The following is a 16,930-nucleotide window of genomic DNA, read 5'->3' on the forward strand; positions in this document are numbered from 1 at the left end:
AAGCACAAAAAAATGAGAATGTCACAGTTTAAAGAAAAAAGGCATTTCATTTTCATCTCATAGGAAGAGCAAACCTAGAAGCTACCTTTAGATTAACACTAAAACTTTTTCCAAGAGCACAATCCCTAATTAACCAATCTATGGTGGGCACTTTATTCTCCTTAACCTCTCCCACATAAACAGTGTTCCAGCTCCTCTCGTCTGAAGCTGCCCCTGTCACTCTCAAAAAAGCGCAAGGGGTCTGCTGGAATTCAGTCTATGCATACTCAGAAGCCACAAGCTAATTTTATTTAATACAAGCCTTTGATGACCACAGCTAAAATAAAGCCAAATTTTTAAAAATCCAAAGTAAAATCTAAATGCGTTCTAGATTAGTCTCTATTTTAGAGATATAATTCATTAACAAAATGATAAACTGCCACAAGGAGATTGCAAACATGCTTTAGTGACAGGAAATTTGTTAAAACACACGTAGGTCAAATAAGAAAAAAGCATACAATCATCTCAAAGATTACTTTTTTGACATTTAATAAAATTCAATTCCCTTTCATTTAAAAAAATCTTTGATTATAAATGGAGGGGTGAGCTGGGATGGGAGAAATAAACAGAAAACTGTACTTGAAAAATAACTAAATAAACATTTTTAAATAATAAATAAATAAATAAAATAAAACTACTTCCTCAAAGTGATTTAAATTATTTTAAGCCAACATCATGCTTACTAGTAAATATGGAGAGCATTTCCATTAAATTCAGGAATACAATAAAAGGTCTGTTATTTTCATTCTTTGTTATTAATGTCCAGGAATTTCTGATTTAAGGAGAAGTAATCATTATTTGTGAACAATACAATTCTCTACCAAGAAAGCTCAGGAGAATCAGCTAAAACATTAAGTGATTAAATTAAAAATAAACATTTTTTCAAATGAGTAAGAAATATATGATTAATATGAATACTACCACAAAACTTAACTGAGAGATATAAAAACATTTGAGTTAATTAAGAAGTAAATCAGCCCTGGCTGGTGTGGTTCAATGGATTGACTGCCAGCCTGTGTGCAAACCAAAGGGTTGCTGGTTTGATTCCCAGTCAAGGCATATGCCTGGATTGTGGGCCAGGTCCCCAGTTAGGAGTGCACAAGAGGCAACCATATATTGATGTTTCTCTCCCTCTATTTCTCCCTCCCTTTCTCTAAAAATAAATAAATGAAATCTTTAAAAAAAGAAATACACCAGTATAAAAGGACTAAATTCTGTAAACACATTAATTCTTCCTGAATTATACAGATTTATTATACTCTCAATTAGAATTACAATGGAATTTTGACATTTTGACAAAATACTTCAAAATTTAATTTGCAAAAATAAGCATGAAAAAGTAATATATGAATAATTATAAGAGAGAAATTTCTCCATGTGATGTTAATTAATATATATTATAAGGCTAACACAACTAAAACAGTATAGTACTCATTTGAGAAATTACAGATAGACATTTTAGGCCTAAAACTGACTTTAAATGATATAAAATGAGGTTAGAAATCATCTAGGATTAGCCAATAAATATTTAAGGAAATTATATAAGGAACATAAGCACACATATAAGGAAATAAACATATTATTAAGAAAGATTAACTATTTAGAAAACAAGTTAGGTCTTCAACTCATAATATGTACAAAAACTGATTCCAAAGAAAAATTGAATATAACTAAAAGCCTAGAAAGCTAAAAAATAAAGTTAATCACAGAAAGTAGACAAAGACTACAAATTTAAAGGCCATGGAAGTAATCACCAGGGAGGACTTAGATCTGTCTGCCAAATGAAAATTAAATATTTCTGTACATTAAAAACCATGTAAAATTTCAAAAATATGATATTTCATTTATATATATATAACTCATAGTTGGAATAAATACAATCTACTTAAGTGTAATTAACAAAGTTAGGTGAAGAAGCAGGTTATAAAACACATAAGCATGATCTCAATCTGGGAAAAATAGCACAAACAAACAAAAACCTCTATAAAGCCTTGAACCAAATGTTAGTAGCTACCACGGATGATAGAATTGTGAGTGACTTTGAACTTTTTCTTTATTGTGCTTTTCTCTATTTCCCAAATTATACAAAATTAAACTGTATTATTTTGTAATGAGGAAAAAGTGCTACTTGAGAAAAACAGCATCAAATGACAAAGATAGGGAACAGCTTGCAGCCATATGTTGCAGTCTTAATTCATTAAAGAAAACCAAAATGAGACAAATGGACAAAACATCAAGGAATCAACAACTAAGCATTCAACGATGGGGAAAAGGGTAAGCAAGCCCTTCATTAGAGTAAGAACCAGCCTTAAAATCAAAGTTTAGAAAGAGTTACTTGCATGGGAACATCTTAATGAGGACTATTAAGCAAAGAATTCAAGATCCGCAATTGTATATTATGTATGTATGGTATGATCTCAATATTGTTTGAAGCAAAAGTCCCAGTTCTGCCACTCCCCAGACAGGTGGCTTTTGTCAAAACCTTGAGTCTCTCGGAAGACCAGTTCCATCAACTTTAAAACTGAGAGGGCCAAAGTTGGGTCCCCTCATTTTCAGCCCTCAATTTTATTATTGGATGTCACAGCATACAACAAAAAGGTAACAAATTGATCATAAACAGAGGCATGTCTTCATTAATAATTAAAGGATAGAATTTTAGTTGTTAAAATGTTTTGGAATTAAAGATTCTTTTTTCCTTTAAATTACTATCTCCAAAATAGTGACATACTTTACAACTGGCTGTTTAGACAGGGATAATTCATTAGAAATACACAGCATGGCTAGAAATAATCACTCTCTCTTATCCTCTAACGAATTTGATCTGGGCCTGCCTGCCTGAGTCGGGAACACACTTCACCTGTTGTCAGCCATCCCATGACTTAGCGTTGGTGAGGCTTGGCCATTCTCAGCCAGCACTGGGCAGTGAAAAACTGTGACCCAGGCCATGTTAAAGGAGAACCTGCAAGGCTGTCTGACTGCTATGTTGCACTGATGGTGCAACACAGTCACTTGTTAGATTTCTTTCTGCAAGTTTATACCGTTTCCATGCATATAACTCAAGAAGTTCTTGCCTTCCTCTCTTACATTTATTTAATTGAGCATATTTCTTTACAATACCTTTCACTGTGAATTTTAAAACCATGCCCAAGGCATAATGAAAAAAACCTCAGTCACAGTAAACCAGGCTGAGTTAGGAACTCATTAGCCTCAGCAGCAGAGACCTGAATCTGAATGGCTCAGACCCCAGCAGTTAACATAACTGCAGACCAAGTGAAGCTCATGCTCAGCCTTGTCATCCAAATTCATTCTGGCTTTTGGGAGAAAAAAAGGAATACAATTTCATGCCAAAATATTTCACTTCTGTGAGTTTTATCCACCTCTCCGAGACTGACAAACCAGGCTATTAGAGAGTGCTTCAGTTCTTCCAAGAAAACATTTCATAGGTGAAAATATGTTCATCAATGAAATCTGAGTTTGTGTTATTAACAATGACAAATGAATTGGAACTTTCTTTAGAAATGATGGTAACTTGAACTAATTCCAGTGATATCCAAATTAAACTGTGTTATATGATATTTTAATCCCAGATGTGTATAGTATGTACTTGGTCACATGTGTTTTTCCCAATGATTTTTTTCCATTCCCTGGATTTTCCATAGTCAGTGATATTATAGAGTTTAAACCTAAAATGAAGTCATCAAAACAGAGTCTCTCCTTGCTTCTGCCTCTTCCTTAATTCTGAATTCAGCAGCCTTACCATTTTATTACTACAATGTAGCTGATCCCACAAAACCATAAAAATATATAAATGCTCACCAGGTTTTGTTACAGCTCTGGATTTGTGTGAAGGAGCTCTTCCAGTATTTTTACAAATGCAGCACATTTCACTGGGGCCACCTCATAGCAGATCACTCCACAGAGCCAGCAGCAATACCACTGCTAAGTAGATAATGGCACTGTTTGACCAATAACCCTGTCAAACTTAGCCACCCTGTTTATGTTTATGTTTTTATTATTTTCTTAAGCCCTAAGAGTAAAGGAGAAAGGATTCAAAAGCATCAAGTCTGAATTCTAGACCAAATGTCATAGCGAAGGAGCAGAGAGAAGACTGGAGTTTCACTCTGCTCCTCCATCCCAGCCCCTCCAGCTGGCAGGCAGGGGAAGAAAAAAGAAAAGTCCTATTAAGTCCTATAGCAGAAGGCAGAGGGCAGTGAGACCTCAGGGAGGCCTTATGGATGAAGACACTGTACCCAGGAGAAGCAGCCCTGTGTCACTGCACTTGACATCACCTGTGGTCAGGGACAATGGGCATTTCAGTGACACTAGGCAAAGAGAGGAATAATGGAAGTAAGACCCTAGCTGCAGCATCACCAAAAGAGAAGAGACTAGATTCTTCTTCTGCCATTCCATAGGGAGAGTAGATAATAATAAAAATGATCATTAGAGCAAGTGTTTGTTGAATTCTTATTGTATTAGAGGCATTGTTCTAGGCCCTTTACATGAATGATCTCATTTATTAGATAGCCACTACTATTATCCCTTCCATTAGGTAAATGAGGAAGTTTAGGCCCCAAATGACCAAGTATTTTACACAAGGTCACATAAATTGTATATAAGTAATGGAGCCAGGATGTAAACAAATCTGAGCAACTGGGCTCCAGATCCCATACAAAAGGCAATTGCCATACAAAAGTCAATTATAAAAAATACAGAGTTATATTTCTTGAACATCCAAATCTTTGGTCTACAATTGTTGTCATACATATAATGCCTTCGCTTTGGGTTCAGTTCTTCTCAAACTCCTCTTTTTGCTTCTCTACCATTAGAATCTCTCTTTCATGGAAAATCTAAGGTAGAACCTCAGAATGTAAAATCAGTAAGAGCAGGGCTCTTTGGTACAAGCAGGGAGAAGGGCGGAGATCCTCATCTCCCACCATCTCCCTCACATGGCAGAGGCTCCAAATCCTCCTGGAATGCAATTTGAAAACCCCTGGTCCAAACCAATATCACTCTGAATTATGTGCTTGAGAGACAAAAGAAACACAACTAGAAAACCAACAATAGCCAGTTAAACCAAAGGGAAAAGGCAAAAACATGCCCTCCACACACACACAAGAGCAGCTAGAGGTACCTCACAATCCGGCCCGTGACACTAACCATCTCAAGTTTGAGCCTATGAGGGGCCAGAGAAGGTGGAATTCGAGGCTGGAGCAGAGCTAGGAATGAGACAAATCCAATAAACAGGCAGAGGTGGGAAGCAGAGCCAAGAGGGCACCAGGGCCAGCAGTCTGTGGTGAGTGAGAGAGGCTGCTACAGGAACAGAGGTGGGAGCGTGAGAGGGAAGCCAGCACAGGAACTGCTCCCAGAGCCAGCGTCCTCCAGCTTCAAGCTGTCCACACATATTACGTGAAATAGAAATTGCCAAAACTTACCAAATACTTCAGTAACCAGTTATGGGGGGGGGGGGTACCTCCCTTCTTGCAGATACAAACATTGCTTTTTCCTTACATACAGTAACATACCATTTGATGTCTGATACTGTCAGACTTAACAGACAGAAATGCCCACCATGGGGAGCAGTGTGGGAAGCAGTTAAGAGTGCCAAACTGCTTGGATTCACAACAAAGCTCTACCCTGTACTAACTGTGTAACCTGGGGCAAGTTACTTAACCCCTTGGTGCCTCAGTTTCCTCTTCTGTGATATGCAGATAATAAAATCTCAGCTGTGTAAAGATGACAGATTAATAACATATAAAGTGCTTAGAACAGTACCTAGCAAAGTTCACACTAACTGCTGCCCATTACTGTTTTCTTATTTTGCTAGTTTTCATTTCACTCCTGACTACTTTCTTTTTTTCTCTTCCATACTGTATTAGTTTCTTATTGCTGCTGTGACAAACTGCCACAAACTTAGTGGCTTAAAGCATACAAATTTATCTTACAGTTCAGAGGTCAGAATTCTAAAATGGGTTGGCAGGGCTGCATTCCTTCTGGAGGCTCCAAGGGAGAATTGGTTTTCTTGCCTTTTCCAGCTTCTAGAAGTAGTTACATTCTTTGGCCAGCCACTCCTTCCTCTCATTACCCCTACCTCCTATTAGGGACTCTGATCCTCTTGCCTTCTTTTATAAGGAACCTCTAGAATAGATTGGGCCCACCCAGATAATCCATGATAATTCCCTCTTCTCAAAATCATTTTAATCACATCTGCAACATTCCTTCCATCACATAAAGTAGCATATTTACAGGGTCCAGGGATTAAGACTTCGACACCTTTGGGAGGTCAATGGCATTATTCAGATTACCACACATGCCTCTCCAAAGCCTGAAATTAAAGACTGTCAAGATTTAGGTAGGCCCAGAGGGGAAAACCAACAATATTAGTAGCTAACTTTTTGAGCACTATGTTCCTGGCACTATGTAAAGTGCTATAGGTAAATTATCTTACTTAGGTCCCATACAGAAATGTTAATTGCTTGCCTAAGATTTAGAGCTAGTAGGTGGCAAAGCCCATGTAAAGCCAGTTAAACTTGATTCTAGAGCCCTTGTATGTGACCAAGAGAGTGCCTCGTCCATTGTAACTGGGGGGCACCATGACCATTAGCAGTTTTAGAGACTGGACCACAGAGGTACACATGATCCCTGGGCACACAGAGACGGGGGTCCACCTAAAAGGTCCATGCTGAAAAGTCCACATAGATGGCTAAGCACTCAGAACATTTTCTCATATTCAAAAGCGACAACTTGGGGTTACACAAGAATTTCTTCACATGTAAGTGTGGACCAAAAAGCCTTAAGGGGACCATCTAAGCCTGCCATTACTTGGAGAGGGAAGGTGAAAAGATCATTGCTGACCCTAGGCCAACCCTGCAGTTCCCAAGGCATGCACCAAAAATGATCATTATACATGGTTCCCAAAAAAAGAGGGGAACTGACAGTCTTTCCTAGAGAAACTTACAATTTAGTCAGATTGATTCAGATCCTCTGAAACCATAGCAGGAAGTCACAGAACCTCAGTGGGCCACCAGAGTGGCGCTACCCATAGTTCAAGTCAGTACACACCAGAACCAAACCATCGTCTGTCTTCCAACCCACAACAGTTAATGAGTACACGACCCCCACATGTACCCCAAGTTTTAATAAGGTCCCAGTGGTTTTACCAATGCCCACAGTAAGCGGCCTCTTACCTACCAGTTCTTATATAGCAAATGGCTCAAAACCAACTATGATTGGCATAAGGTGGAAAGCGACAAGCCAAACAATTGCTAAGCATGCCTATTTACAGTGGTTTAACTATCCATAGCATTTCAAAACCTCAACTGCTAAACAATTTAGCTGTATCTCTATCTGAGACTTTCTAATCACCTGAGTTAATGCTATTTGGTTTCACAAAGACAAAAAAGGGTCAGTTATTTGTTTGGGGGTGATGAGCCCAGAGGCTGATGTACAAAGTTCAAGGGAATGAACTCTGGAGCCAGCCTATTCTGACTGAATCCTGGCTCTGGCACTTTCTTGCTATGACTTCTTGTAATTTACTTAAATCTTTTGGTTCCTCAGTTTTCCCATCTCTATACTTCCTTGTCCAAAATTAGAAGTCTTTGGCTTTTGTAATGGTAAGAGGGTATATATGCCATACATTACAAAACACTGTAGGTGGGATCCACAGCGAACATGTCTATCCATTATTTTTGAAACAAAAATGTATACATAGTTCTTACCAGGTGAGAAAACTAACTTTAAATGTAAATGTAAATGGCCATGGGGCTTGTGACTACCATACTGCGTACAGCATAGCTGTAGAGGGCGGGGTTCCAAGTGGCCCAGGAAAACCTATTTAAACCATAACACAGGTGAATTAAAGTGTTAATAAAAACAAGCCTGAAATTTACATCCTGGGAGCAAAGAAGACCACATGATGCTAAAAAGTTTTACTTTCTAGGCCCCATGGCTGGCCCATGACAAAGCGTATCGTTGATAACTTTTTTCCTTTACTCTCCACTCCCCATTTCCAACACTCCTCTAGGCAGCATATAACTGGGCTATATGCTTCCCTAAGACCCCATGAATACCTCCTAGCCCTTCTACAGGAGTACCATGCCCCCCACTTGTCTTTCCTTTCCCCAACCAAATTCCCACCTGCTCAACACCAGGATCTCAAGCAAATGTCGGGAGGAAAGCAACTTGATCAAGCAAATTCACACTGTAGGCTGTTACTGCTTTTTCTGGCTTTTTCCCTGCTTCTCCTTCTAAACCCAGAAGTTCTAAATCATTGTGTTCCCCTGGACCCCTTCTCGCCTAGCAAACATAGCCCAGGCAGAGAGAAGGAGCCCCCAACTGAAGCAGTGGTTGTCCTGTGTCAGCTGCTTGCCAGCCAGGTGTGTGAAAGGCAGGAACTGCCAACATACACATGTGCAGAGCTAATACTCCTCTTGCCCAGGTATGGGAAACATTACCTGCTCTCTGCTTTAGAAAACATCGTGTACAATTCTCTTCAACATTCCTTTAATCATTTAGAAATTTGTGTAACAAATTACACATTGAATGAATTTCTTAAAGTATAAAACAAAAGCCCAGAGAAGACTGTGATTAACAACAGTTGCAAACAGAAAAAGAAAACCAACCACCTTCACTGGAATCTACCATCACCACAACCCACTTGAGCTTAGAATTTTTAATGACACAGGTCAACCTTGGAACACATCCAAGAAGCTTATGCTACTAGAAAGACTGGAAGGACGTCCCTCCAGCTCAATCTCACCTCTTACTTGGCCCCAAGGACCAAAGATGATTACTATGCATGGCTCCTGGGTATAAGGAAAATATCCCCTGTGGATGGTAAGTGAGGGACAATAAGAATGGTAACTATTATGCTCATCTTTAAATCCTTTGATTACATTACCTCCTCCAAAGTAGAGATTTGTGTTGAAGAATCAAAGTCTTACCATTTAATACCAGTCCCTACTTATCTCTAGAGGGTCTTCTAGGTGCAAGCACTGTGTCAAAGAAAGCCACAGTTAATGCCTTTGGTAGGAGGAAAATGAAACATCTACATAAATAACTCTCAAAGAAGGCAGAGAGGAGAAAGGCTGCTGCAGGAATCAGAGCAGGGGAAGGCTGGCTATTTGGGGCTGGGGTATCAGGGAAGGTCTCACTACAGCAACAAAACTCAGTTTGAAAGCTAGTTAAGAGTTAGGGTGGTGATATGGGGCAGGAAGAGTATTTGGAAAAAGGAAAGGATGTTCTACATGACAATATCATCAGGCATTCTTCAGAGAGTTATTTTCAAAGATACAGCTGCATACAGTATCCAGAGATAGCCCACCTCCCCTTTTCCCCCAATGACCCAATGACAATGGGGCCCCTATATGGATATCCATAGAATCACGTGCATCCACCTCCCAAGACAGGTTCTCAAAAATTCTCTCTGGTGGGATCCAGCATTCTTGGCCACAGCTGTGCCCATTCTGTGGCAGTGGCCCCACCCTATCCCTACCAGCGGTTCCTCAAGTAAGAAACACACGAGAACACACTAATCTTGCAGGGATCTAAATGACCGGCTAGCAAATTTTGTGTAATGCAATTAAAATTATGAACCGTGGAAATAAATATCTTTGATGAAGTGAACCCTGCTTAACATCTACTCAGGGAGCTCACTATTTAAAATGACTGATAAGTTTTTAAATGCTGAATCTTTCTTACAATGAATAATTGGTTGAGTCCGTTGAACCAAGTGTTTCGTGACTTATAAGTACCAGGCAAGGGGGTTAAGAACCCCATACATTTACACTGTGCATTTACCACGCAGAACTCCTAGCTCCAAGTTATTCGCGATCCCAGGATTAGAAGACTTAGAAAAAAGTCGTAGTTACCAGCTAAAAGAGCCTACACACAATATTGTATTTTCTAGGACTTTATGCAGATAAATCTCTCCAGGAACAATTCCTTGAGCACCTTCGCCGAAATTCTGTCACCAAAAGGGCTGACGCTTTTCTTCTTTTGTACTGGCCACCTCCACACGGTGCACGCAAACTGAAGTGGGGGCCTGAGGCGACCATCTGAGGGAGCGAAGGAGGAGGCACTCCAGGGCGTCCTGCAGCCCACAGGAGGGCTGGCCCGCATTCGCTGCGGAGGCGCCTGCCTCGGTTCCCCGCGAGTCTGGGGTCAGGGGTGGGGTCAGGGTTTACACTTCCGCCAGGTACGCGGCGCTGGGCGGCCGCCCCGGGCGGAGCTCCTCGTGTAAGGATAAGAGCCCACCTCTCCCCCGCTCCAAGCCTCAGCAACCGAGCGACACAGTCGTTCCCTCACCTTTCCTTTCCTGGCCCGTCGCGCCGGAGTTCCCAAGTGCAGTGTCCCTCAGGGACGCGCTTGTCGCTAGCGGCGTCGGGTGTCCCCGCTACTGTATGTCAGCGGCGGGGCGGCTGCCAGGAGCGCGCAAGAACCAGGCAAGTGCCGGGGAGGCAGAGCCCGGGGCGCAACGCCCGCCGCAGCTCCCGCCCCGCGCACCCGCCGGGGTCCGCCGCCCACGCCGCCCGCCCGAGAGTCCCGCGTTCCCGGGTGCGCCCCCGCCGGGCGCCGCTCCCTCGCTCCGCGCCCGCAGAGCTCTGCACGCTGCCCGGACGGCGGCGCGAGCGGCTGCAGGGCCCCCGCCCTGGGCCGGGCTTTCCCAGAACTCGCCCGCCCCGGGTGAGAGGCCGCGAGCGCCGCCGCGGGCAGCCGGGCTGCGCGGGGAGCGGCCTGAGGCGGACACGCCCCCGGCCTCGGGCCGCGCAGGGAGGGCGGGTGCGAGGGGTGGACGCGGCTGCCCACTACCCGCGCTTGGCCGCCGGCAACGCGACCCCCACCAGCTCTGGGCCCCCGAAAGCCGTCGCTGGCCCAGGCCCAGGCGGGAGCTGGCGGGAGCGCTGCCTGGTCGCCTGGCCCCGGCGAGGGCGGGAACTCAGTACACCTCAGGCCGCGGGAATTTAGTCTCACACCTACCCCCAGGGGACCCTGCTTAATAGACGGGAAACTGAGGCTCGTAGCGGTTAATTTACTTGACCAAAGTTACTGAAGTTAATGATAGTGCCAAGTCTCCAACCCGTTCGGTCTTTCACTCACTTAACAAACGCGTATTGAGCACCACAACATGCCCAGTGCTATGCTAGGCCCTGGAAATAACTCCTTTTGCTGCTATTAGCGGCCACCCAGGTCTGTGGACTCCAAATCCAGTGCTCTTTCATTGCTGAAGCAAACATAGAGATGTTCACCACTGCCAGAAACTACAGGCTCTGCAGTGAACTTTTCTTAGCCGCTGAGGTGGTTTTTATAGCCAGTTGGCAGTCACAAGAACCATAGACCTGGAAAAAAATCAAATTATCATCCCTTCTCCTTTTCCCGTCTTCCTCCTCCCTCTCTACCTATTCTAACAGCAAATGACCCTTCCATAGGCCTGAGCCCTCTGCCTGCATTCAGTCAGGACCAGTTTCTGTGGCCCATAACCCCTCCCATCTGTCCTCTCCTTGGACTGAATCATTCCTCAAACCACAACCATGTTATTCATCCTCTTCTACAACTTTAATCTATGCAGAAACCTTCACTGGCTCCCCACTGCCATCCAGACTAACTCCCTATGACAGTTGGAACCCAACATGCCCTGGTTCTTGTGGACCACCCAACATGATGTCTCTCTCACTCCAATTCTGTACCAGTCCTTAGCCTGAGCCTCTACCTAGAGCATCACCACCTCCTCCCACACACTTTCCTCCTGCTCAAGTTTGACCCTGTCTTTCAGGCCACTGTTAAAAGTGACCTCCTCTCCTTTGAGCCTGTAGGACACAGGAGTGGTTGGAGCAAGAATGCATAGGAGGGTACCAAAGAATTCACCCTATAAGAAAAATGTGCCAGCCTGGTCCTTAAACTGTTTTGCTGTTTTCTTACCACTAGGATTTTAATGAAAATCAACATTACCTCCTCTCTTGTGAGCTGGTTTCAGAAAGATCTCTGCAAAAGACTTGGAGGAAACTTTGTTCATTAAGAGGTTGAGATTTTAGAGCAATCAAGAATGGCCATTTACTCCAGCCTCTGAGACTACACTGTCCACAAGGTAAGCTGTTTATCTGATAGACAATTTTATATTCTGCTGTTATAATGCATGTAATGAATCTAGTAATATCAAGCCATCAATCACCTGTAGTCCCCAAAGACTTGTATTTTTTTAAAAAGGCACATGGGAATTAGTAGATTGTTACAAACTGGTGGATGCATAAGCAGTTAACATTGAATCCTCCAAATGAGTCATTGCACTGTTATTGCTCAAGGCAAGTCTAGGTCTATTGGGCAGGAAAGTTGTCTGAGTGTGATAATCACCATCACCCCATCCCTGGAAAAGGGCACCTTCCCCAAAACTTTGCAAAGAGAGCTAGTCCAAATCAATGTCCTTTGCTTGCCCCCTCGCTCCCTCTCCAAATGAGAGTGGAGGGAGCCATGTCCCTGAAGCTGCCTCACCGCATTGGAATGTCTGAGCTAACAGTGCTTCCAGAGGGTTCATTGCTCCTCTCAACAGCACTGCCCAGACTTTCTGGAGATTTTAATTCACTCCCTAACCTCGCCAACAGTTGCACACAAGGTGCCTTTTTTACACCCTGCTCTCTGTTCAGTGAAACACGCAGACCATCTCAGAGGAACAATGGCTCCATTCAAGACTTTTTCAAAAGTGCAGCATATAACCTCCTTACTGTGGGTCGCTGCCAGCCATTATCTGGAGAAGAAAGACTGTCAGATAAAGTGCCTATGAATTGAGGGAGCACTGGACAGTTTCCATGGAAAATTCGGCTTCACTGAACTGAGTTATGCATCTTTGTATACAAGACATTTCTACATAGTCAACAACAACAACAACAAAAGCCCCAAGAAATGATCCTGTGGAAAGTATTTAAATATCATGCATCTGTGTTTGAAATTTCAGCCGAGAGCACAAATCACTTTTGAACTTGTTACATAATGGTCTCTGTTTGATGGAAATGGATTTAAATAAGTTGTATATGTTGGGACTACAGAATTTAAGTTGTAAAATCATTTTAAGAAGTGTAATTATATTCCTACGTTCTTCCTCTTCCATTCTGTATTTTTCAGATGGCGGTAGGGAGGCTGGTCTCTGACTTCATGGTTGTTGATGCCAACAGGAGGCCCCACTTCCCCTACCGCACATATTACAGAAAAATAGATTGGCTCTTTGCCACACTCAACAAGCCAGTCACCATTAACCCATTTATAAACAAACCTGAGGTTAGGAACTGAGTAGTCAGCACAGGCACCATGGACAAATATATTGATCTTTGTGAAACAGAAGCTGATTGCCAAGCAGAGGAATTTGCCAACAGATGTCTAAGTAGTCCTGAAAGCCAAGGAAGAACTGAAGGAACAAGCCAGCCCTTAGTTTAGGAGTTGCCTTTTCCTCCCATTCAAAGTCACTGCCTCAGATTATACCAGGTTTACCAGCTGTCAGCAAATATGCTAATGAGTTCAGACAGTGGGGAGAGGGCCAAAACATGCTTTCCAGGGTTATGTGATATGTGATGGTTGAAGTACTAAGGCAGTTTGAGGTTGGTGAAAAACAACCCTGTTAAAGTAGTAGTTAGCTCTACTTCTGTGAGGTGGTTAGGAAACAGGAGAGACAATCCTAACTATTACCTCTCACACAGCCAGTATTAGTGGCACAGACTTTGGTGTAGGACCACTTGAGTTGAAATCCCAGATTCACCCTCAGGTATGAACCCTTGGACAAGTCACTTACCTCTCTGTGTCTAAATGTTCATCTTCTGTAAACTATTTCTACCCCTCAGTATTGTTGTGAGGATTAAATGAGTGAATATATGTGAAACACCTAGAATGTATAATGATTTCTTAATTAAATAAAACCCAGAACTCTCTTTTCACTGATAGTATTTTAAAAACAGGATCTCTTTGGAATATTGCAAATATCTTATTAATGTTTTGACAGAAATTCATCTATTTTTTTCTGGAATCTCATTATAATATTTGGTTCAGAGTTACTATCAGCAAAATGTAGGACCAGCTCAAATTGTTTCAAGGAGCCATAACTAAAACTTCTAAAAGCACAATTAAAAACAAAACTTTGAGCTATACTATAATAAAATCCCAATGCATAGTCATTGGGGCTAGAGATTTCTCTAGGTGCAATTTTTAAGGTTTCTTGTTGTTTCTTAGTGGTCAAAATGTTCCTTGGAATAAGAGAGCTCTGATACAATAAAAGAACAAAAAGAAAAATAATATTTGCTTGAAAAACATCATCTTTTCTCTAAACTTTGCTTAGGAGTAAGTCTGCTAGGAAAGTGGCTATAGCTCCTGGGTGAACCCAAGTGCCATGAGTGGTCAGTAGCCACAGGTGGAGGGTGGAGGACATGAAGGAAGGTATGCACAGGCCAATTTGTTCACCGATTCTTCAACTGGAAACTTGGTGCCAGTCAGTTCCACAAGCCTCCAACAAGCTCATTCTTTGGTTTTTCTGCCATTTCTTCTTTATTAACATCAGCATTTCACTATCTGCTAGCCTTCCCAGATTGTTTTATTTACAATGATTGTTTTAAGCACATCCTCACATTGTCAACCACTCCTTCTGCCAAAAACTAATAGCAATGATAACAGCAACTGTAATTGAGTGCTTACCATAATACCATTCTTTTTTTTTTTCCATTCAAAGAATATGTATTGAATACCTACCATGTGCTAAGCATTGTTCTAGGTGCCAGAGACAAGGCAGTGGATACAGCAATCAAGAAAATCTGTGCCTTTGTGGTGCTCATATTCTGGCAGGAGTAAACAGACAATCAGTAAACGAGGGTGGAGGAGGGGAGTAAAGCAAATAGTATAGTAGAAGATGATAAATGCTTGGAAACAGCAAAGCAAGGAACCCAGAAGACCGGGAGTGCTTCAGGGCTTGAGGACTGCAGTTTTAAATAGAATAGTCAGGTAAGAATTCATTGAGAGATGACATTTGAGTAAAGGCATGAAGAGATGAGTGAGGCTGGAGGACTGTGCTTATTTTCCTCCAGTACACATTCTTTACTTGTCTTCTTTAGTTATTAAACTTTCTCTACCCTGTTTTGGCCTGGCCAACACTTGCTCACCACTTTCCCAGCTTTTCTTGCGTCCAGACATGACTAAGTTCCAGCCAGTGATATATGAACAGGAAGAAAGTATGCAATATTCAGTAACATCTTTAAAGTTGGGGCTGCTTGCTTATGATTTCTTTTCATCCTTCCCATAATGTGAGAATTGGCAAGATCTAGGGCAATAGTACTGGCCCAGAGATGGAAGCTCCATGCAGAGAAAACAGAGCTGCCACAGCTCTCCAGGATACTTCTGGCATTATCCTAGAGGATTTTCAGATCCATGCTCCCTTCCAATATTGGGAACACATAGTGCCTTCCATGAAGGCAGGAACATGTACACAGTATGTCCCCAACATGGAAAACCAAGCCTGAAAAATTATAGGTTCTCAGAAAATCCAGCAACCACCTTGCCTCAGTGCTTTCCAACACGACTCAAACTCAGCTGTTTGCAGGTCACATCTTGGCCCTCCAAAGTCTCACCTCTGAAATTCCCTTCTCTGATCACAGTCTTCCCTTCTTCCTCTTCCATTCTTAGGCTGAAACTTCCTTTCCTTCATTCTTATTTTCTAGAAGCAGCTTCTCACCCTATGCTATCTATCCCACCCTGACAAAGATATTGTAAGCAGTGTATGAAAGAATGTCTCCATCAACTGGAGCTCCAGACCTACCTTCCTGAGCTATCATAGTTTGCTCTAAAGTGTATGTTTCTATTTTAACTCCTCCGTCCACTTCTGCTTACCTTTCCTTCTGCTCTTCCAGTCCTTCTGATGTCCTTTTGATCGTTTTTCTTTTTTCCAAATCATTCTCTCTCTCTCACTCACATGGCTTATTCATGTAACTTGTTTTTTAATAATACTCTCGGCCTAATTTCATTCATTACTTTTAATATAGATTTTACTAATCTGGTGAAAAAAAGCTAAGAAACAGGGTATATTAAAGGTTTTTAGAAACTAGAATAAATAATTACTTAACTCTATTTAACCCAGAAATTTCCTAATTTACAAAACATCACACAGGGCTCTTGCTATGAAATACTGCCCATGGGCCAGATAATTTTACCTATTAGTTCTTCCAGATTTTCACTAGACATAAATCAAATGCTCATAAAATATTTTCCAAAGCAAAGAAAATATGAAGTATCAATTATGAGTCTAGATATGAAAAATCCTAAATATAATATAGCCAAACCAAATTCAATAGCATATTATAAAATCATCTGCTCTGATCAATCAGGATTTATCAGAGAATTTAAAAATTTTTTAGTATTAGGTAATTATTAATAAAAGAATGCATATCAATAAATCAAAGGGACCTAATTATCATCTTAATAAATAACCAAAAGACAGTTCATAAAATTGAACACTACCTTCCATCTGATTGAAAAAGTCTTTTAAAAACAAATAATAGAAGTGCATGTTCTTAAAAGAATTACAGTATCTTTCACAAATAACAGCCATCATACAAATGGTGAACTTCATAGAGGCTACCCATTAAAATTAATACCAAACAAAAAGCCTAATTATAACTGTTATTATTTAATATAGTCTTAATGTTTTATTCAGTATTTTAAGATATAAAACATAAAATAGACATACCCTGAAAAGGAAGAGATGAAATAATGATTACTTGTAGAAAACATGGTTATGTACCTAGATAATCCAAGACAAATCAACTACAAGACAAATATCTTGAATTAATGAGAACTTACTAGAGTGGCTGGATATAAGACAAATATTAAAAAGCCAACAGCTTTTCTATATAAGACTAATATTTACTTAGAGATA

At 41.3% G+C, this 16,930-nt stretch overlaps 1 protein-coding gene across 3 annotated transcripts in view; it reads right to left on the reverse strand.

The window, feature by feature from the left end:
* The window catches only part of PLCE1 (phospholipase C epsilon 1), a 353,887-nt gene extending 343,221 nt beyond the window's left edge, over positions 1–10,666 (reverse strand). For all 3 annotated transcript variants that reach the window (XM_037143005.2, XM_037143006.2, XM_037143003.2), the window contains exon 1: positions 10,342–10,666. The gene's annotated coding sequence lies outside the window, so the exon portion shown is untranslated. The remainder of the gene's footprint in view (positions 1–10,341) is intronic.
* Between the last annotated feature and the right edge of the window lie 6,264 nt (positions 10,667–16,930).

This window comes from Artibeus jamaicensis, unplaced genomic scaffold, assembly GCF_021234435.1.
Source record: "Artibeus jamaicensis isolate MK-2021 breed Jamaican fruit bat unplaced genomic scaffold, CSHL_Jam_final contig_332, whole genome shotgun sequence".
NCBI classification, from domain to species: Eukaryota; Metazoa; Chordata; class Mammalia; order Chiroptera; family Phyllostomidae; genus Artibeus; species Artibeus jamaicensis.